The 21,432-nt window shown below is 50.5% G+C and overlaps 1 protein-coding gene across 4 annotated transcripts in view; it reads right to left on the bottom strand.

Moving 5' to 3' along the window:
• The window catches only part of DIAPH2 (diaphanous related formin 2), a 1,874,941-nt gene that overhangs the window by 859,891 nt on the left and 993,618 nt on the right, over positions 1 to 21,432 (bottom strand). The gene's annotated exons all lie outside the window — the stretch shown is intronic.

Genomic DNA, 21,432 nt, shown 5'->3' with positions numbered 1-21,432 from the left:
TCTCACCTGGTGCAGGAGCCTAGGAGAGAGGAGACGTCTCACCTGGCGCAGGAGCCTAGGAGAGAGGAGACGTCTCACCTGGCGCAGGAGCCTAGGAGAGAGGAGACGTCTCACCTGGCGCAGGAGCCTAGGAGAGAGGAGACGTCTCACCTGGCGCAGGAGCCTAGGAGAGGAGACGTCTCACCTGGCGCAGGAGCCTAGGAGAGAGGAGACGTCTCACCTGGCGCAGGAGCCTAGGAGAGAGGAGACGTCTCACCTGGCGCAGGAGCCTAGGAGAGAGGAGACGTCTCACCTGGTGCAGGAGCCTAGGAGAGAGGAAATGTCTCACCTGGCGCAGGAGCCAAGGAGAGAGGAGACGTCTCACTTGGCGCAGGAGCCTAGGAGAGAGGAGACGTCTCACCTGGCGCAGGAGCCTAGGAGAGAGGAGATGTCTCACCTGGCGCAGGAGCCTAGGAGAGAGGAGACGTCTCACCTGGTGCAGGAGCCTAGGAGAGAGGACACATCTCACCTGGTGCAGGAGCCTAGGAGAGAGGAGACGTCTCACCTGGCGCAGGAGCCTAGGAGAGAGGAGACGTCTCACCTGGCGCAGGAGCCTAGGAGAGAGGAGACGTCTCACCTGGTGCAGGAGCCTAGGAGAGAGGAGATGTCTCACCTGGCGCAGGAGCCTAGGAGAGAAGAAACGTCTCACCTGGTGCAGGAGCCTAGGAGAGAGGAGACGTCTCACCTGGCGCAGGAGCCTAGGTGAGAGGAGACTTTTCACCTGGCGCAGGAGCTTAGGAGAGAGGAGACGTCTCACCTGGTGCAGGAGCCTAGGAGAGAGGAGATGTTTCACCTGGCGCAGGAGCTTAGGAGAGAGGAGACGTCTCACCTGGTGCAGGAGCCTAGGAGAGAGGAGACGTTTCACCTGGCGCAGGAGCCTAGGAGAGAGGAGACATTTCACCTGGCGCAGGAGCCTAGGAGAGAGGAGACGTTTCACCTGGCGCAGGAACGCTCCTTCTACAATGACAAGAGTTCCTCCGATGGGCTACACTGAACACGTGGACTAGATGCCATTCTTCTCTTTCTTCTCGTTTGTTGGGAGGTTTTGTGATTTGACTTTGGCTTCATTTGAGCTGTTACTCATGAAGGAAGAAGCCACGTCTTCCAGGCTATCCTTGTATTGCTGAGATCACTAAGATCGGACACTTCAGATGGAAGTCATGGCTGCCACTTCCAGTGGTTCGCACAGAGCTGGAGCTGTAATAAACTGTCTCTTACAGCACAAGATGCCTATGAAAAGGCTCCAGGGACCCAACTGGTGTCATCGGATGCGACATCCAAATGGTGCAAAACCCATAAGAGATCACTGGACTTTAGACTGCTCGGTGTCCTGGAAGCAGCTGACAAGCGACACATCATCATTTATAGGCTGAACTGGATGGACAAATGTCTTTTTTTGGCCTTACTAACTATGTTACTATGTTACTATGTTACATCATGTAACAGCAACTATGCACCAGAGACCAAAGGAAAGACGAGACAACCATCCTTTACTAGGTCATGGGGCAGACGTGCTGAACCTTCACAGCTGCTATCACATCTTCCAGCAGCAGACTCCAGCAGGAAAGCAATAAAGAATCCAGAAAAATTCGCCTCACCAACACCGGAGCTCCTGCAACCCTCAACCTACTGTCTCCTTCCCCATAATCCTGTAGAATGTAAGCCCGCGGGGGCAGGGTCCTCGACCCTCTGTATCAGTCCGTCATTGTTAGTTTGTTTACTGTAAGTGATATCTGTAACTTGTATGTAACCCCTTCTCATGTACAGCACCATGGAATCAATGGTGCTATATAAATAAATAATAATAATAATAACTGTTACCATAGGATAAAATACCAATATCAGATCAATGGAGGCTGACACTTGGCACCCCCACAGATCTGGAATTATGTCCTCCAGCAAAGGGCAGATGTATAAAGTGCGCAGAGCAGAATACTGCAGTTGCATAAAACTATATAGTGGCCGCTGCAGATCAGCTCCTCCTGGGTACTGCAGATCAGCTACTATTGGGTAATGCAGATCAGTTCCTTTTGGGTACTGCAGAGCAGCTCCTCCTGGGTACTGCAGATCAGTTCTTATTGGGTAATGCAGATCAGCTCCTCGTGGGTACTGCAGATCAGTTCTTATTGGGTAATGCAGATCAGCTCCTCGTGGGTACTGCAGATCAGTTCCTATTGGGTACTGCAGATCAGCTCCTCCTGAGTACTGCAGATCCGCTCCTCCTGGGTACTGCAGAGCAGCTCCTCCTGGGTACTGCAGATCAGTTCTTATTGGGTACTGCAGATCAGTTCCTTTTGGGTACTGCAGATCAGCTCCTCCTGGATACTGCAGATCAGTTCCTATTGGGTACTGCAGCTCAGTTTCTATTGGCTACTGCCAATCAACTCCTCTTGGGTACTGCAGAGCAGCTCCTCCTGGGTACTGCAGGTCAGCTCTTCCTGGGTACTGCAGAGCAGCTCCTCCTGGGTACTGCAGAGCAGCTCCTCCTGGGTACTGCAGAGCAGCTTCTCCTGGGTACTGCAGATCAGTTTCTATTGGCTACTGCCAATCACCTCCTCTTGGGTACTGCAGAGCAGCTCCTCCTGGGTACTGCAGGTCAGCTCCTCCTGGGTACTGCAGGTCAGCTCCTCCTGGGTACTGCAGATCAGCTCCTCCTGGGTACTGCAGATCAGCTCCTCCTGGGTACTGCAGATCAGCTCCTCCTGGGTACTGCAGATCAGCTCCTCCTGGGTACTGCAGATCAGCTCCTCCTGGGTACTGCAGAGCAGCTCCTCCTGGGTACTGCAGATCAGCTCCTCCTGGGTACTGCAGATCAGCTCCTCTTGGGTACTGCAGATCAGCTCCTCCTGGGTACTGCAGATCAGCTCCTCCTGGGTACTGCAGATCAGCTCCTCCTGGGTACTGCAGATGAGTTCCTATTGGGTACTGCCAATCACCTCCTCCTGGGCACTGCAGAGAAGCTCCTCCTGGGTACTGCAGATCTGCTCCTCCTGGGTACTGTAGATCAGTTCCTATTGAGTACTGCAGATCAGTACTGCAGATGGCTATTTATTGCTTGCGTTGAAAAACACGTGATGGTGTCTCCGCAGCTTCTTTACATGCATCTGCATATTTCCCATAAGGGATGGGGGCAGTGTTCTGGATCACTGCGTTGAGAAACACGTGATGGTGTCTCCGCGGTGTTGGATGTTTTGATCTCCCTGAGGTCATTCATCCTTATGTTTATAGTCCTTTTACTAGGCACTGCTCCTAATAGCCAGTTTCCTACTCCACACTGATGAGGGGCAAATACCCCAAAACAGCTGTCTGTGGATGGATACCATGTTTTGGCATAGATGGTTTCCCCGAGGTCTTTCATCCTTATGTTCACAGTTCATGCTAGACAGCCCAGGAATTTACAGGAACTGGAGGCTTTTTGCCAAGAAGAGTGGGCAGCTTTACCATCTGAGAAAATAAAGAACCTCATCCACAACGACCACAAAAGACTTCAAAATGTCATTGATGTTAGAGGGGCAATACACGGTATTAAGGAATGGGGTATGTGAACGTTTGATCAGGGTTATTTGGATGTTTTGGGATGTCATTATGATTTAAAAAGAGAAAACACAGTAGTCTGACAATAAATGGCTTCACCGAAACCACTAACCATGAATGGAGAAAGTTTCATATTCCCTGAAAAAAGGCCAAGAAAGCAAAAATTCTGCCGGGGAATGTAAACTTTTGAGCACAACTGTACGTGACTTCAGATTTTGTGTTATTCTATGTATGATGAAGAGACCTGAGGAGTCTGGAATGCTGCAACTTATTACCATCTTTTCAGTTTGCCATTAATAGGTATCAACCACTGAGGACTCTGCGATTGTAATATTTATCAGTTTTAAATGGATCATATAAAAAATAAAAATGATCAGTTTAGAAGCATAGTCTTTGTTTTCAATTTTGCATCCATTTTTGCACCGTTTTTAATGGGTTCAAGTTTTCTTCAATGGAGAATCCATTACAAAGAGATGACAACTGGACATGTGAACAGCCTAAGAAGTGCACTTTATAGATCTAGATCCCAAACCTCTCTGTGAAGAAACCAGATTATATCTTAATTACCCAGATGACTATGTTTAGCAAACCAAGAAGAATTGACTTTTTTTATCTGTATGTTGGCTTTTGGATTTAAGTGTTGATTTCTGGTTGGTCAGGAAAACAGACTTTTGTTTGTGTAATATTGACTTATAAGCGGATATTTGCTATAACATAGTGTGCTCTTATCCTTGATGAATAGTGAGGGCTACTGATATGCTAATTATACATTGTCTAGCCCAGATGGTTTGCTGATTTTTAACCTTTGTCAGGCTGCATAATTTTACAACGTTAACAGGCTGCAGAGGTACAATTGTACCTTCATATATATTTTTTTGAAATTTGGCCAATATATTCTGGACCAAAACTGCAGAGATGTCACGAAATTTCAGCCCTCTACGGCTTTTCGAAAAAAAAAAAGTTATTGCAATTTTAAAACGGAATAGTTAGAATTGTACCTACTCAGCCAGACGAAGGTTAAAACAGAGGAGGAGAATCTATGCAAATAGATCACATAATCAAACAAGGTCATCACCTTCTTCTCCTTATCTGTGAGGGTGGACTGAAGGACACTGGGTAAATCTAACAATCGGTTACGTGCCTCTGTATAAAGAGACAGAGACAGAGAGAGCGACACAGCCGGACATTCTGCAAAACACCAAAGAACCAGAGACAGGAAAGCAGCCATTTTACATCATGGCTCCATCACGAGGGACACGGGTCTATCATGCTACAGGAAACAACCTAGGGGTTTTCGGCTCCAGTTGGAAGGACACAGATCTTCTCCATTGACCATCGCTGAACCATGGATACGTTTTGAGAAAAGCCAGGATTGGGACAGGTTGGTCGCCTGGCTCCATGGAGATGTTCGGATAAGCCAGGTGGTGACAATCGTGTCAACTGGCTTTGGACCTTGTATGGACTCAATGGACTGTCACCTTCCTAAGCTTGTCGTTACCTCCTCACTGTATGTGCACCACAGGTGTGGTAGTGACCCTGGAAGATCTGACGTAACATCTACCATTATCTTGGTGGGTCAGCGGAAGGGTGAGACTCGGTACTGTGCACTATCTTGGTGAATTTTGCTGGGGCTGTTGTGTGTTATCTGCCTGTATCGTGGTTCAAGCATTGCCACGCTGTTTTACCCTGACCGTGTGGTGTTTGAGTAGTGTTCTGCCCACGGGGAAATAGAGCGGGCGCTTGGTGGTATGAGCTCTGGTCCATCTGGTCCATGCAGTTTAGCTAAAGCAGCTGTGCCAGCGGACGAGAGCAACCACTGACCCCCATATCTCCAGATACTCCTCTCGAGCTGTGGCCAAATTCCAGGGGTCTACCGGTCTCTAAAGCTGTAGATGAGTGGCCTTGTCCCGGAGTATCTCCAGCACTACAACACCCACTATGCACTGATTGAGAGTTACATCGTTGCACCATCTGGAAAGTCACATGTTGGACACCACTGATCTATAGAATGAAACCTGAAATTACCCGTGTCCAGATCAATTCTTACAGCATCTGATTGTCGCTGGCATCGGCGTGCGGCTTGTTACAATGTTTCCGCTGAGTTCTGGGCCTGTGGACAGCCAGCTGGGTTCACATCATCAAAGCTTTGTTGTCTTTTATCCGACACAACATTGCCTTTAGCAACAGAAGCAATTCTATCTAAATATGCTTATTAGCCGATCTCTGGGGGGAGTTTTATGTTAAAAGCCAGAGAGACAGCTCAGCTGTTTGACATTTTCCCACAAATATGTAAATATGCTGCAAGGTTACCGCAGCCTTTAACCTCCAGATACAGCCAGACTAATAATGACGGCCGGGGAAAAGCTTCAATAAGAAGCGCAAAGTCAGAAGAAATGTGACCGAGATCCGGAGAAGATACATCATAGCGAGCAACAGCAGGAAAAGAAGCCACAGAGGAGGAAAGGAGGGCATCAATACATGAGTCGGGGAGAGAGCCCACCATGTATGCTGACTATTCTCACCATTGAAATGCTGCTATAACCTGGGCACCTCCTGTATATAATTATATATACTGTATATATACAGCCCAGACTAATAATGACGGCCGGGGAAAAGCTTCAATAAGAAGCGCAAAGTCAGAAGAAATGTGACCGAGATCCGGAGAAGAAGATACATCATAGCGAGCAACAACAGGAAAAGAAGCCACAGAGGAGGAAAGGAGGGCATCAATACATGGGCTGGGGAGAGAGCCCACCATGTATGCTGACTATTCTCACCAATGAAATGCTGCTATAACCTGGGCACCTCCTGTATATAATTATATATACTGTATATATACAGCCCAGACTAATAATGACGGCCGGGGAAAAGCTTCAATAAGAAGCGCAAAGTCAGAAGAAATGTGACCGAGATCCGGAGAAGAAGATACATCATAGCGAGCAACAACAGGAAAAGAAGCCACAGAGGAGGAAAGGAGGGCATCAATACATGGGCTGGGGAGAGAGCCCACCATGTATGCTGACTATTCTCACCAATGAAATGCTGCTATAACCTGGGCACCTCCTGTATATATTTATATATACTGTATATATACAGCCCAGACTAATAATGACGGCCGGGGAAAAGCTTCAATAAGTAGCACAAAGTCAGAAGAAATGTGACCGAGATCCGGAGAAGATACATCATAGCGAGCAACAACAGGAAAAGAAGCCACAGAGGAGGAAAGGAGGGCATCAATACATGAGCCGGGCAGAGAGCCCACCATGTATGCTGACTATTCTCACCAATGAAATGCTGCTATAACCTGGGCACCTCCTGTGTATAACTATATATACTGTATATATACAGCCCAGACTAATAATGACGGCCGGGGAAAAGCTTCAATAAGAAGCGCAAAGTCAGAAGAAATGTGACCGAGATCTGGAGAAGATACATCATAGAGAGCAACAATAGGAAAAGAAGAAACAGAGAAGGAAAGGAGGGCATCAATACATGAGCCAGGGAGAGAGCCCACGATGTATGCTGACTATTCTCACCAATGAAATGCTGCTATAACCTGGGCACCTCCTGTGTATAATTATATATACTGTATATATACAGCCCAGACTAATAATGACGGCCGGGAAAAGCTTCAATAAGAAGCGCAAAGTCAGAAGAAATGTGACCGAGATCCGGAGAAGATACATCATAGCGAGCAAAAGCGGGAAAAGAAGCCACAGAGGAGGAAAGGAGGGCATCAATACATGAGCCGGGCAGAGAGCCCACCATGTATGCTGACTATTCTCACCAATGAAATGCTGCTATAACCTGGGCACCTCCTGTGTATAATTATATATGTACAGCCGGTATAACCTGGGCACCTCCTGTATACAATTATATATATACAGCCGGTATAACCTGGGCACCTCCTGTGTATAATTATATATGTACAGCTGGTATAACCCAGGCATCTCCTGTATATAATTATCCACTGGGGAACACAGTTTTTTAAGAGTTAGGTCAGACAACTGTTCTTAATTAATTTTTGGATGCTGAATCCAGAAATGATCTCAGTTTTTCTCTATCACGTCAAGTTTTTGAACTATAGGATTTTTGTCTTCTCAAAACTATGTAAACTACTGTACCTAAAAAGTGTTTTTTTTTTTTTATATAGTACAAATATGAACAAAAAATGAAATATATAAGAAATAGGCATGACAAAGTAGTGACTAGTCTTACAAGTTGCCCCGTAGCTCTATATGAGTCGAATTGTAATCAGATAACAAGTCTTATTACAGATATCAGTGCAATTGTGCTTCTCTCGCAGGTAAGTTGTGGAGGAAAAACTTGACGTGCTAGAAAAAAACTGACTACATTTTTGGAATCAACATGCCAATTTTAGTGTAAATCAGCTCAAAAACCGAACTCAACAGAAAATGTTTTTCAAATTGTTCCCCTGTGTTATATATGTACAGCTGGTATAACCCGGACATCTCCTGTATATAATTATATATGTACAGCTGGTATAACCTGGGCTTCTCCTGTATATCATTATATATGTACAGCTGGTATAACCTGGGCATCTCCTGTATATCATTATATATGTACAGCTGGTATAACCCGGGCATCACCTGTATATAATTATATATGTACAGCTGGTATAACCTGGGCATCTCCTGTATATAATTATATATGTACAGCCGGTATAACCTGGACATCTCCTGTATATAATTATATATGTACAGCTGGTATAACCTGGACATCTCCTGTATATAATGATATATGTACAGCTGGTATAACCTGGGCATCTCCTGTATATAATTATATATGTACAGCCGGTATAACCTGGGCATCACCTGTATATAATTATATATGTACAGCCGGTATAACCTGGGCATCTCTTGTATATAATTATATATGTACAGCTGGTATAACCTGGGCATCTCTTGTATATAATTATATATGTACAGCCGGTATAACCTGGGTATCTCCTGTATATAATTATATACTGTATGTACAGCCAGTATAACCTGGGCATCTCTTGTATATAATTATATATGTACAGCTGGTATAACCTGGGCATCTCCTGTATATAATTATATATGTACAGCCGGTATAACCTGGGCATCTTCTGTATATAACTGTATAACCAGAGCTGCGGTACCTCTTGCATGCAATGATTTGGAGAGCGGCTCCTGTACTGAGCACTTACTACATTAACCCCTTCGCGACATTCGCTGTACTAGTACTGCTCTGCGTGAGGTGCATTCGTGCTCAGAGCAGTACTAGTACAGTGGCGCGATCACGTGGCCTCACACGGAGTGCTGCGGCGATCGCGTGCGGGTGTCAGCTGACACCCCACAGCAATGCCCACTATTGGTGCTAGGACTAATTGTGGGCATTTAACCCAGAAGTATCGCACAGGGAGCCCCCTCCCTGTGCGCTTCCATCAGGACATCATGATCACATCGCAATGTCCTGATGGTCTCCATGGAGACCCCCGGCCCCAAGATTGCTGCGGGGTCCTTCCGGGTCCTGCAGAGAGGTGGCTTGCCAGTGCCTGCAGAGAGCAAAACCCGAGATCTCTCCTTCCTTGCCTGTCAGATCCTGATCTGATGCTCTGCAGCGCAATGTCAGATCAGAGATCTGATGTAACATAGTAATGTTCCATCCTGGGACAATGTAAAAAAAAATATATAAAGTGTAAAAATATTAAAAATCCCTAAATAAGGGAAAAAAAATGTCATAGTTAATTACCAACGGTACTTTTTGGAGCCCATGACAGCAACTCGAGAGTGGGGATCTGCCCTTCAGGAACAGGAATCCTACATACAAAAGGGCGGCACCGCTCCCTCACATCAGTTAGATTACAGAGCACGAGAGGACCACCGTGGCTAATGGCAACAAAATCTGTACAATATTCTAATGGCTAATCAATCCACAAACGTGAAAAACTATTAAGAGGAAGAAGTGCATACCCACACGTGAAGGGAGGGAATCGAAGGGTGCTGTCATGGACTCCGAAAAATACCGCTACTGGTAAGTAACTATGACTTTATTTGGTCTCCTATGACAGCACCATGAGAATATTACAGAGAGGTAATAACTGCCCTAGGGAGGGAGTACAGCCTACAGAACCCTTATACTGAAGGTGAGATCTGGGGAAGCACCCATATCCAATCTATAATGATTATAAAAGGTGGAAGGAGAAGGCCAAGTAGCAACCTTACATATCTGGTCGATGCAGACTTCCATCCTCTCTGCCCATGAGGCTGCCATGGATGGAGTGGAATGCACCCTCAGCTTTCCTGGAGCTGGCCTGTCACTTAATTTATACACTAGAGAAATAACCTCCCTAATCCACCCAGCTAAAGTGCTTTTAGACATTCTAAGACCTTTCCTGGCACCTTGAAAGGAAACAAACAAGGCATTGTCCTTCCTCCAAGAAACAGTGATAGACAGGTACTCTAGTAGACATCTCCTAACATCTAAAGTGTGGAGCTTCCTTTCTTTTTGGTTAGTAGGATTGGTAAGGAGAGAAGGAAGAACTATCTCCTGTGACCTGTGAAATGTAGAGGCTAACTTGGGCAAGTAAGCTGGATCCGGCCTAAGCACCACCCTGTCATCTAAGAACTGTGTATATGGAGGGAGTCTAGACAGAACCCGGTTGGAATTACCTTCCTACTTTTTAGAGGGGTAGCTACTAAATTGGGGGAGAATCCTCTATCCTTCAGTAACGCCCTTTCAATCTCCACGCTGTCAGGTGGAATCCCGCGACTGGGCCCTGAGAGAGGAGATCCGGATGGACCGGTAACACCCAAGGTTCGGAAACTGACTCGGTCCTTAGCCATGAGAACCATGCCATTCTGGGCTAAAAGGGGGCAATCAGTATAATTCTTGCCCTGTGTTCCCTGACTGTCCTCACCACCCGATAAGGGGGGAAAGGCGTAGGCCAGGTAGAAGTTCCACTTCATCAGGATGGCATCCACCACTAGGGGACTCTCTCTGGTGTTCAGAAAACAGAATTGTTTCACTTTCCTGTTCCTCCTAGTGGCGAAGAGATCCACAGCCACACAATCTGGTTGAAGATGGATCCATCGGGGGTTTCATCTGTCATGTCACTCAGAGATTTAGATGGAAACTCCAAAGTAATTGATCAGCATAGACACCGGATAAATGTGATCCCAAACGTTATGTAAAATGTTCCCAATAAAAGCTTCCACGCAATTCACAAAAAAAGCAAGTCCCCATTCGGGTCCATCATCTGTTAATGGAAATATAGGGGGCTTAGTGGTAGCACAAAGACTCTGGAAAAGCTAAATGGCTCCTCGCCCCCAAAAGAAATTCATCAAATTCTGTGCTCCCAAATCCAAATTTCCCCTCCCTTCTGAGCCCCAGTGTACCTAAACCACATTTAGCGCCAACATGTTTAGCATGTCTGAAGCAATGAGATCCCGCCTAATTTACAGATGCGTGTCTCCAGAAGCTTGGGCTGGGAATAGTGTACTGGTCACTACAGCATAATGGTCACTACAAGGGCAGTTTGCAATTTTCACTCAACAACATCCACTGCTGCCTGTTTCTGGAAAAGACCCATGGAGTCAAAATCATCACTAAATCTGTAGATAAATTCCCAAAGGGGTATAATTTCCAAAATAGTGTCACTTGAGGGGGGATTCTGCTTCTCTAGCACTTAGGGGCTCTGTATATGGAATCCACAATCTACTCTAGGAAAATCTGTGTTCCAGGAGGCAAAAAACTCTCACTCTGCTAGCGGGGATCTCACCGCAGTCAAGGCAGTTCAGCCCGGCTGGGAACGCAGCCTCAGTGACCGGACACAACCTGAATAATGTCACCGCCGGTCACTGAGGCTGCGCTCCCAGCAGTTCAGTCACCAGTGGTTCTCAGCCTGGATGGTCGCATGTTGGCATCGTCCTGGTTGAAAACTGTTTATTCCCCAAACATGGATTACAGTGTGGTACAGAATGATGGACAGGTATGGTGTATTGTTGTTTTATTATTTTAGCTTATTACAGGAGAATGAGGGCTACTGTGGAATTAGGCGACTTCGTAAGTATGGTTTAATTAAGATTATTAAAGGAGTCTGTGTCATTCTTTCAATTAAAGGCCTTTATTCTGGCTGTGTCTTTATTTACCATATAACTATAGGATCAGTAATGGATAAGTGTCTTATAGCTGCCTCTCCATTACTAATCCATGGGCTTGATGTCACCTGACAATACAAAGGTGACATCAACCCCACAAATATGAACCCCACTTGCCAACGCTACAGGGCAAGTGGGAAGAGCCGGGCAAAGTGCCAGAATCGGCGCATCTAATAGATGTACCTTTTCTGAGTAGCTGCGGGCTGCTATTTTTTAGGCCGTGGGGTCAATATCCATGGCCCCCTCCCAGCCTTAGAATACCAGCCCCCAACTATCTGCTTTAGCTTGGCTGGTTGTGAAAAATGGGGGGGACCCCAAGCCGCTTTTTTAAATTATTTATTTAAATAATTAAAAAATACAGCGTGAGGACTCTATTCTTAATAACCAGCCTTGCTGAAGCTGACAGCCGAGCGTTGCAGCACCCAGCTGTGAGTTTTGCCTGGCTGGTTACCAAAAATACAGAGGAACCCACACAGGGTTTTTTTTTTTAATTATTTATTTACAGCGCGGGAGTGGCTGATGAATACTAGGTGTCGGATGATGGAGCAGTAGTCCATCAGCTGACTCCAGTGACTGGAGGTAACTTTATACCTCCGATCACAGCTGCGTGTCTTTTGTGGGAACCGCGGCTCTGATCGGTGGGGATGAATTCACGGCCTATCAGAAGCGGTGTTTGCCGCGGTGCCAAGCACATGGCGGTGCGACAAACACCCGGCGCTCGGGCAGCCGAACAGTAACACAGACATTCTGGTGAAGCCCGTGTTTGGTGTCCGAACTGCAGGTGTTTGGTTCGGATGCCGAAATTTACTGTTCGGGTTCACCCATCTCTAAAAACGTGACAGTGGTCAGAAATGTAAAAATTGGCCCGGTCATTAAGGTGAAAACAGGCTTTGTCTGAAAGAGGTCAATAATGTCGAAATATAGAAAAAAAGTCATCTCCCCCATCTAGGGGTCCCAGTATCCAAGCACGGAAGCTGCAGTGTAGCATTTATTATAAATAAATAATAATAATAATAACGAGTCAATCATGAAGGTAGAATCCAGCTCAGAAAGGTCCGGTAACATTTTGTTTTTTAAATCTTTATTAGAAAAATATCTTTCGTAAAAAAGTGACATATCTTGAAAACTGCCGACCTCCATATAGGAAAGTAATGTGGCAGCTCTTAGTCTATTCCGTCTAGTGGAGGAGGACGGCGCCATGTGAAGCTTTCACTATATTGGCAATTTCTACCGTGATGAAAACAGATCATCAGTTTATTATTAGTGACCCGTCCACTTCAGAGCTCATTAACCACCAGTCTGCAGCTCCAGCAATCAGGAAGATAACGGAGCTTTAAGGAAGATGTGGATTTCTCCAGCCTTAATGTAATCCAATGTGTCTCCAGCAATCAATCACAAATGTCTTATTAGTTACTGCGGCCACTTACAGCATCGCGGTCTGGATATAATGTAGAGACGACGGGAACAGAGGGAGACGTGTGTGCACGTGGTGCGGACCCAGAAACATGCGGGCCCCGTGCAGGAGCGATATATGGGCCCTGTGCAGGAGCGATATATGGGCCCTGTGCAGGAGCGATATATGGGCCCTGTGCAGGAGCGATATATGGGCCCCGTGCAGGAGCGATATATGGGCCCTGTGCAGGAGCGATATATGGGCCTGTGCAGGAGCGATATATGGGCCCTGTGCAGGAGCGATATATGGGCCCTGTGCAGGAGGGATATATGGGCCCCGTGCAGGAGCGATATATGGGCCCTGTGCAGGAGCGATATATGGGCCTGTGCAGGAGCGATATATGGGCCCTGTGCAGGAGCGATATATGGGCCCTGTGCAGGAGCGATATATGGGCCTGTGCAGGAGCGATATATGGGCCCTGTGCAGGAGCGATATATGGGCCCTGTGCAGGAGGGATATATGGGCCCTGTGCAGGAGCGATATATGGGCCCTGTGCAGGAGCGATATATGGGCCCCGTGCAGGAGCGATATATGGGCCCTGTGCAGGAGCGATATATGGGCCTGTGCAGGAGCGATATATGGGCCCTGTGCAGGAGCGATATATGGGCCCTGTGCAGGAGCGATATATGGGCCTGTGCAGGAGCGATATATGGCCCCGTGCAGGTGCGGTATATGGGCCCGTGCAGGAGCGATATATGGCCCCGTGCAGGTGCGGTATATGGGCCCGTGCAGGAGCGATATATGGCCCCGTGCAGGAGCGATATATGGGCCCTGTGCAGGAGCGATATATGGGCCCTGTGCAGGAGCGGTATATGGGCCTGTGCAGGAGCGATATATGGGCCCTGTGCAGGAGCGATATATGGCCCCGTGCAGGAGGGATATATGGGCCCGTGCAGGAGCGATATATGGCCCCGTGCAGGAGCGATACATGGGCCCCGTGCAGGAGCGATATATGGGCCCTGTGCAGGAGCGATATATGGGCCCTGTGCAGGAGGGATATATGGGCCCTGTGCAGGAGCGATATATGGGCCCTGTGCAGGAGCGATATATGGGCCCCGTGCAGGAGCGATATATGGGCCCCGTGCAGGAGCGATATATGGGCCTGTGCAGGAGCGATATATGGGCCCTGTGCAGGAGCGATATATGGGCCCTGTGCAGGAGCGATATATGGGCCTGTGCAGGAGCGATATATGGCCCCGTGCAGGTGCGGTATATGGGCCCGTGCAGGAGCGATATATGGCCCCGTGCAGGAGCGATATATGGGCCCGTGCAGGAGCGATATATGGGCCCTGTGCAGGAGCGGTATATGGGCCTGTGCAGGAGCGATATATGGGCCCTGTGCAGGAGCGATATATGGCCCCGTGCAGGAGGGATATATGGGCCCGTGCAGGAGCGATATATGGCCCCGTGCAGGAGCGATACATGGGCCCCGTGCAGGAGCGATATATGGCCCCGTGCAGGAGCGATACATGGGCCCCGTGCAGGAGCGATACATGGGCCCCGTGCAGGAGCGATATATGAGCCCTGTGCAGGAGCGATATATGGGCCCTGTGCAGGAGCGATATATGGGCCTGTGCAGGAGCGATATATGGGCCCTGTGCAGGAGCGATATATGGCCCCGTGCAGGTGCGGTATATGGGCCCGTGCAGGAGCGATATATGGCCCCGTGCAGGAGCGATACATGGGCCCCGTGCAGGAGCGATATATGGGCCTGTGCAGGAGCGATATATGGGCCCTGTGCAGGAGCGATATATGGGCCCTGTGCAGGAGCGATATATGGGCCCTGTGCAGGAGCGATATATGGGCCTGTGCAGGAGCGATATATGGGCCCTGTGCAGGAGCGATATATGGCCCCGTGCAGGTGCGGTATATGGGCCCGTGCAGGAGCGATATATGGGCCCTGTGCAGGAGCGATATATGGGCCCTGTGCAGGAGGGATATATGGGCCTGTGCAGGAGCGATATATGGGCCCTGTGCAGGAGCGATATATGGCCCCGTGCAGGAGCGGTATATGGGCCCTGTGCAGGAGTGATATATGGCCCCGTGCAGGAGCGATATATGGGCCCTGTGCAGGAGCGATATATGGGCCTGTGCAGGAGCGATATATGGGCCCTGTGCAGGAGCGATATATGGGCCCTGTGCAGGAGCGATATATGGCCCTGTGCAGGAGCGATATATGGGCCCTGTGCAGGAGCGATATATGGGCCCTGTGCAGGAGCGATATATGGGCCCTGTGCAGGAGCGATATATGGGCCTGTGCAGGAGCGATATATGGGCCCCGTGCAGGAGGGATATATGGGCCCTGTGCAGGAGCGATATATGGGCCCTGTGCAGGAGGGATATATGGGCCCTGTGCAGGAGCGATATATGGGCCCTGTGCAGGAGGGATATATGGGCCCTGTGCAGGAGCGATATATGGGCCTGTGCAGGAGCGATATATGGGCCCTGTGCAGGAGCGATATATAGCCCCGTGCAGGAGCGGTATATGGGCCCGTGCAGGAGCGGTATATGGGCCCTGTGCAGGAGCGATATATGGGCCCTGTGCAGGAGGGATATATGGGCCCCGTGCAGGAGCGATATATGGGCCCTGTGCAGGAGCGATATATGGGCCCCGTGCAGGAGGGATATATGGGCCCTGTGCAGGAGCGATATATGGGCCCTGTGCAGGAGGGATATATGGGCCCTGTGCAGGAGCGATATATGGGCCCTGTGCAGGAGGGATATATGGGCCCTGTGCAGGAGCGATATATGGGCCCCGTGCAGGAGCGATATATAGCCCCGTGCAGGAGCGGTATATGGGCCCGTGCAGGAGCGGTATATGGGCCCGTGCAGGAGCGGTATATGGGTCCTGTGCAGGAGCGATATATGGGCCCTGTGCAGGAGCGATATATGGGCCCTGTGCAGGAGCGATATATGGGCCCTGAGCAGGAGGGATATATGGGCCCTGTGCAGGAGCGATATATGGGCCCCGTGCAGGAGCGATATATGGGCCCCGTGCAGGAGCGATATATGGGCCCTGTGCAGGAGCGATATATGGGCCCCGTGCAGGAGCGATATATGGGCCCCGTGCAGGAGGGATATATGGGCCCTGTGCAGGAGCGATATATGGGCCCTGTGCAGGAGCGATATATGGGCCCTGTGCAGGAGGGATATATGGGCCCTGTGCAGGAGCGATATATGGGCCTGTGCAGGAGCGATATATAGCCCCGTGCAGGAGCGGTATATGGGCCCGTGCAGGAGCGGTATATGGGCCCTGTGCAGGAGCGATATATGGGCCCTGTGCAGGAGCGATATATGGGCCCTGTGCAGGAGCGATATATGGGCCCTGTGCAGGAGCGATATATGGGCCCTGTGCAGGAGCGATATATGGGCCCTGTGCAGGAGCGATATATGGGCCCTGTGCAGGAGCGATATATGGGCCCTGTGCAGGAGGGATATATGGGCCTGTGCAGGAGCGATATATGGGCCCTGTGCAGGAGCGATATATGGCCCCGTGCAGGAGCGGTATATGGGCCCGTGCAGGAGCAATATATGGGCCCTGTGCAGGAGCGATATATGGGCCTGTGCAGGAGCGATATATGGGCCCTGTGCAGGAGCGATATATGGCCCCGTGCAGGAGCGGTATATGGGCCCGTGCAGGAGCGATATATGGGCCCTGTGCAGGAGCGATATATGGCCCTGTGCAGGAGCGATATATGGGCCCTGTGCAGGAGGGATATATGGGCCCTGTGCAGGAGCGATATATGGGCCCTGTGCAGGAGGGATATATGGGCCCTGTGCAGGAGCGATATGTGGGCCTGTGCAGGAGCGATATATGGGCCCTGTGCAGGAGCGATATATGGCCCCGTGCAGGAGCGGTATATGGGCCCGTGCAGGAGCGATATATGGGCCCCGTGCAGGAGCGATATATGGGCCCTGTGCAGGAGCGATATATGGGCCCTGTGCAGGAGCGATATATGGGCCCTGTGCAGGAGCGATATATGGGCCCTGTGCAGGAGCGATATATGGGCCCCGTGCAGAAGGTATATATGGCCCCGTGCAGGAGCGATATATGGGCCCCGTGCAGGAGCGATATATGGCCCCGTGCAGGAGCGATATAAGGGCCCTGTGCGTAGCGATATATGGGCCCTGTGCAGGAGCGATATATGGGCCCCGTGCAGGAGCAATATATGGGCCCCGTGCAGGAGCGATACATGGGCCCCGTGCAGGAGCGATATATGGGCCCCGTGCAGGAGCGATATATGGGCCCTGTGCAGGAGCGATATTTGGGCCCTGTGCAGGAGCGATATATGAGCCTGTGCAGGAGCGATATATGGGCCCCGTGCAGGAGCGATATATGGGCCCCGTGCAGGAGCGATATATGGGCCCTGTGCAGGAGCGATATATGGGCCCGTGCAGGAGCGATATATGGGCCCTGTGCAGGAGCGATATATGGGCCCTGTGCAGGAGCGATATATGAGCCTGTGCAGGAGCGATATATGGGCCCTGTGCAGGAGCGATATATGGGCCTGTGCAGGAGCGATATATGGGCCCCGTGCAGGAGCGATATATAGCCCCGTGCAGGAGCGGTATATGGGCCCGTGCAGGAGCGGTATATGGGTCCTGTGCAGGAGCGATATATGGGCCCTGTGCAGGAGCGATATATGGGCCTGTGCAGGAGCGATATATGGGCCCTGTGCAGGAGCGATATATGGCCCCGTGCAGGAGCGGTATATGGGCCCGTGCAGGAGCGATATATGGGCCCCGTGCAGGAGCGATATATGGGCCCTGTGCAGGAGCGATATATGGGCCCTGTGCAGGAGCGATATATGGGCCCTGTGCAGGAGCGATATATGGGCCCTGTGCAGGAGCGATATATGGGCCCCGTGCAGAAGGTATATATGGCCCCGTGCAGGAGCGATATATGGGCCCCGTGCAGGAGCGATATATGGCCCCGTGCAGGAGCGATATAAGGGCCCTGTGCGTAGCGATATATGGGCCCTGTGCAGGAGCGATATATGGGCCCCGTGCAGGAGCAATATATGGGCCCCGTGCAGGAGCGATACATGGGCCCCGTGCAGGAGCGATATATGGGCCCCGTGCAGGAGCGATATATGGGCCCTGTGCAGGAGCGATATTTGGGCCCTGTGCAGGAGCGATATATGAGCCTGTGCAGGAGCGATATATGGGCCCCGTGCAGGAGCGATATATGGGCCCCGTGCAGGAGCGATATATGGGCCCTGTGCAGGAGCGATATATGGGCCCGTGCAGGAGCGATATATGGGCCCTGTGCAGGAGCGATATATGGGCCCTGTGCAGGAGCGATATATGAGCCTGTGCAGGAGCGATATATGGGCCCTGTGCAGGAGCGATATATGGGCCCTGTGCAGGAGCGATATATGGGCCCTGTGCAGGAGCGATATATGGGCCCTGTGCAGGAGCGATATATGGGCCTGTGCAGGAGCGATATATGAGCCACCTTCCATGAGCGATATATGGCCCTGTGCAGGAGCGATATATGGGCCCTGTGCAGGAGCGATATATGGACCCTGTGCAGGAGGGATATATGGGCCCCGTGCAGGAGCGATATATGGGCCCCGTGCAGGAGCGATATATGGGCCCCGTGCATGAGCGATATATGGCCCTGTGCAGGAGCGATATATGGGCCCTGTGCAGGAGCGATATATGGGCCCTGTGCAGGAGCGATATATGGACCCTGTGCAGGAGGGATATATGGGCCCTGTGCAGGAGCGATATATGGGCCCCGTGCAGGAGCGATATATGGGCCCCGTGCAGGAGCGATATATGGGCCCCGTGCATGAGCGATATATGGGCCCTGTGCAGGAGCGATATATGGACCCTGTGCAGGAGGGATATATGGGCCCCGTGCAGGAGCGATATATGGGCCCTGTGCTGGAGCGATATATGGACCCTGTGCAGGAGCGATATATGGACCCTGTGCAGGAGGGATATATGGGCCCCGTGCAGGAGCGATATATGGGCCCCGTGCATGAGCGATATATGGCCCTGCGCAGGAGCGATATATGGGCCCTGTGCAGGAGCGATATATGGACCCTGTGCAGGAGCGATATATGGGCCCCGTGCATGAGCGATATATGGCCCTGTGCAGGAGCGATATATGGGCCCTGTGCAGGAGCGATATATGGGCCCCGTGCAGGAGCAATATATGGGCCCCGTGCAGGACGATACATGGGCCCCGTGCAGGAGCGATATATGGGCCCCGTGCAGGAGCGATATATGGGCCCCGTGCAGGAGCGATATATGGGCCCGTGCAGGAGCGATATATGGGCCCTGTGCACGAGCGATATATGGGCCCTGTGCAGGAGCGATATATGAGCCTGTGCAGGAGCGATATATGGGCCCTGTGCAGGAGCGATATATGGGCCCTGTGCAGGAGCGATATATGGGCCCTGTGCAGGAGCGATATATGGGGCCGTGCAGGAGCGATATATGGGCCCTGTGCACGAGCGATATATGGGCCCTGTGCAGGAGCGATATATGAGCCTGTGCAGGAGCTATATATGGGCCCTGTGCAGGAGCGATATATGGGCCCTGTGCAGGAGCGATATATGGGCCCTGTGCAGGAGCGATATATGGGCCCTGTGCACGAGCGATATATGGGCCCTGTGTAGGAGCGATATATTGACCCTGTGCAGGAGCGATATATGGGCCCTGTGCAGGAGCGATATATGGGCCTGTGCAGGAGCGATATATGGACCCTGTGCAGGAGCGATATATGGGCCCCGTGCAGGAGCGATATATTGACCCTGTGCAGGAGCGATATATGGGCCCTGTGCAGGAGCGATATATGGGCCGGTGCAGGAGCGATATATGGGCCCCGTGCACGAGCGATATATGGGCCCCGTGCAGGAGCGATATATTGACCCTGTGCAGGAGCGATATATGGGCCCTGTGCAGGAGCGATATATGGGCCGGTGCAGGAGCGATATATGGGCCCCGTGCAGGAGCGATATATGGGCCCCGTGCACGAGCGATATATGGGCCCCGTGCAGGAGCGATATATTGACCCTGTGCAGGAGCGATATATGGGCCCTGTGCAGGAGCGATATATGGGCCGGTGCAGGAGCGATATATGGGCCCCGTGCACGAGCGATATATGGGCCCCGTGCAGGAGCGATATATTGACCCTGTGCAGGAGCGATATATGGGCCTGTGCAGGAGCGATATATGGGCCCTGTGCAGGAGCGATATATTGACCCTGTGCAGGAGCGATATATGGGCCGGTGCAGGAGCGATATATGGGCCCCGTGCAGGAGCGATATATGGGCCCCGTGCAGGAGCGATATATTGACCCTGTGCAGGAGCGATATATGGGCCCCGTGCAGGAGCATCGTCAGATACAATATATAAATGGCTACATCTTGCAGACTTTTTCAGTGAAAACTCTTTGCACCAGATTTTTTGTGCCAAAAGAATTTAAGTGTTTGCCTAAAAGTCATTTGTAAGAATCATAAATTGACATTAACCTGCCCGGATCGGCCCCGTCATGGCGGACCTGCTACTTCTTTACCGTTTCTCCACCGCTCTCTGCTCTTCCTGGCAGCCCATTGCAATGATTGGAGCGGCCATTCATCCTTCACACCTTGATGACCTTCGCTGACCTCTGATTTCTCTCCAAATAATATCTGGTCATGAGAGCGCAAAAGTCAAGATCTCAGGCGCCAACTTCTCTGATGAAGCAAAAATCTAAAGGAACGTTTCCTATTTGGTGCCAAGATATTGTCCGAAGGTTGCAGAATGCTAGAAACAACATGATATCGCTACCTATCATCTGTCTGCAAAGCTACCAATGCCCCCGGAGAGAGGGGCTGCACACAGTTATGGGGGGCAAACACTGCCTGACAATCAGAGAACAGAGACCCTTCCGTTCCCTGGCTACAGGCTCAATCTTTTCAACCATTGTTTCTGTGTCAGTCCTGATGGGATTCGCTCCAGACGATGAAGGCTGCAAAAAACGCTTCTAACAATTCGGCAAATGAAAAACTTTCGTTTCTCTGCCACAAAAGCGTCTGTGTGTGAACACAGCTGTAACGATCCCCAATTACAGAACCTTTTTACTTAAATACTGGATGAAGCCTTTATGCGAAGAGCAGCGGAAGATCCTCTGCAAGCGTCGAAGGAAAAGCAAACTGGAGAAGACTCGGCCATGAGCAGCAATGTCTGCAAACCTCTCCAACAATCTCCATTTATCTGTAAATTGAATGTTGTCCTCAGGGAATTAGCGCATAGGAAAAAGCAGCT

This window comes from Ranitomeya imitator, chromosome 2, assembly GCF_032444005.1.
Source record: "Ranitomeya imitator isolate aRanImi1 chromosome 2, aRanImi1.pri, whole genome shotgun sequence".
In the NCBI taxonomy this organism is placed as follows: Eukaryota; Metazoa; Chordata; class Amphibia; order Anura; family Dendrobatidae; genus Ranitomeya; species Ranitomeya imitator.
This window is presented reverse-complemented; position numbering and strand designations above follow the sequence as displayed.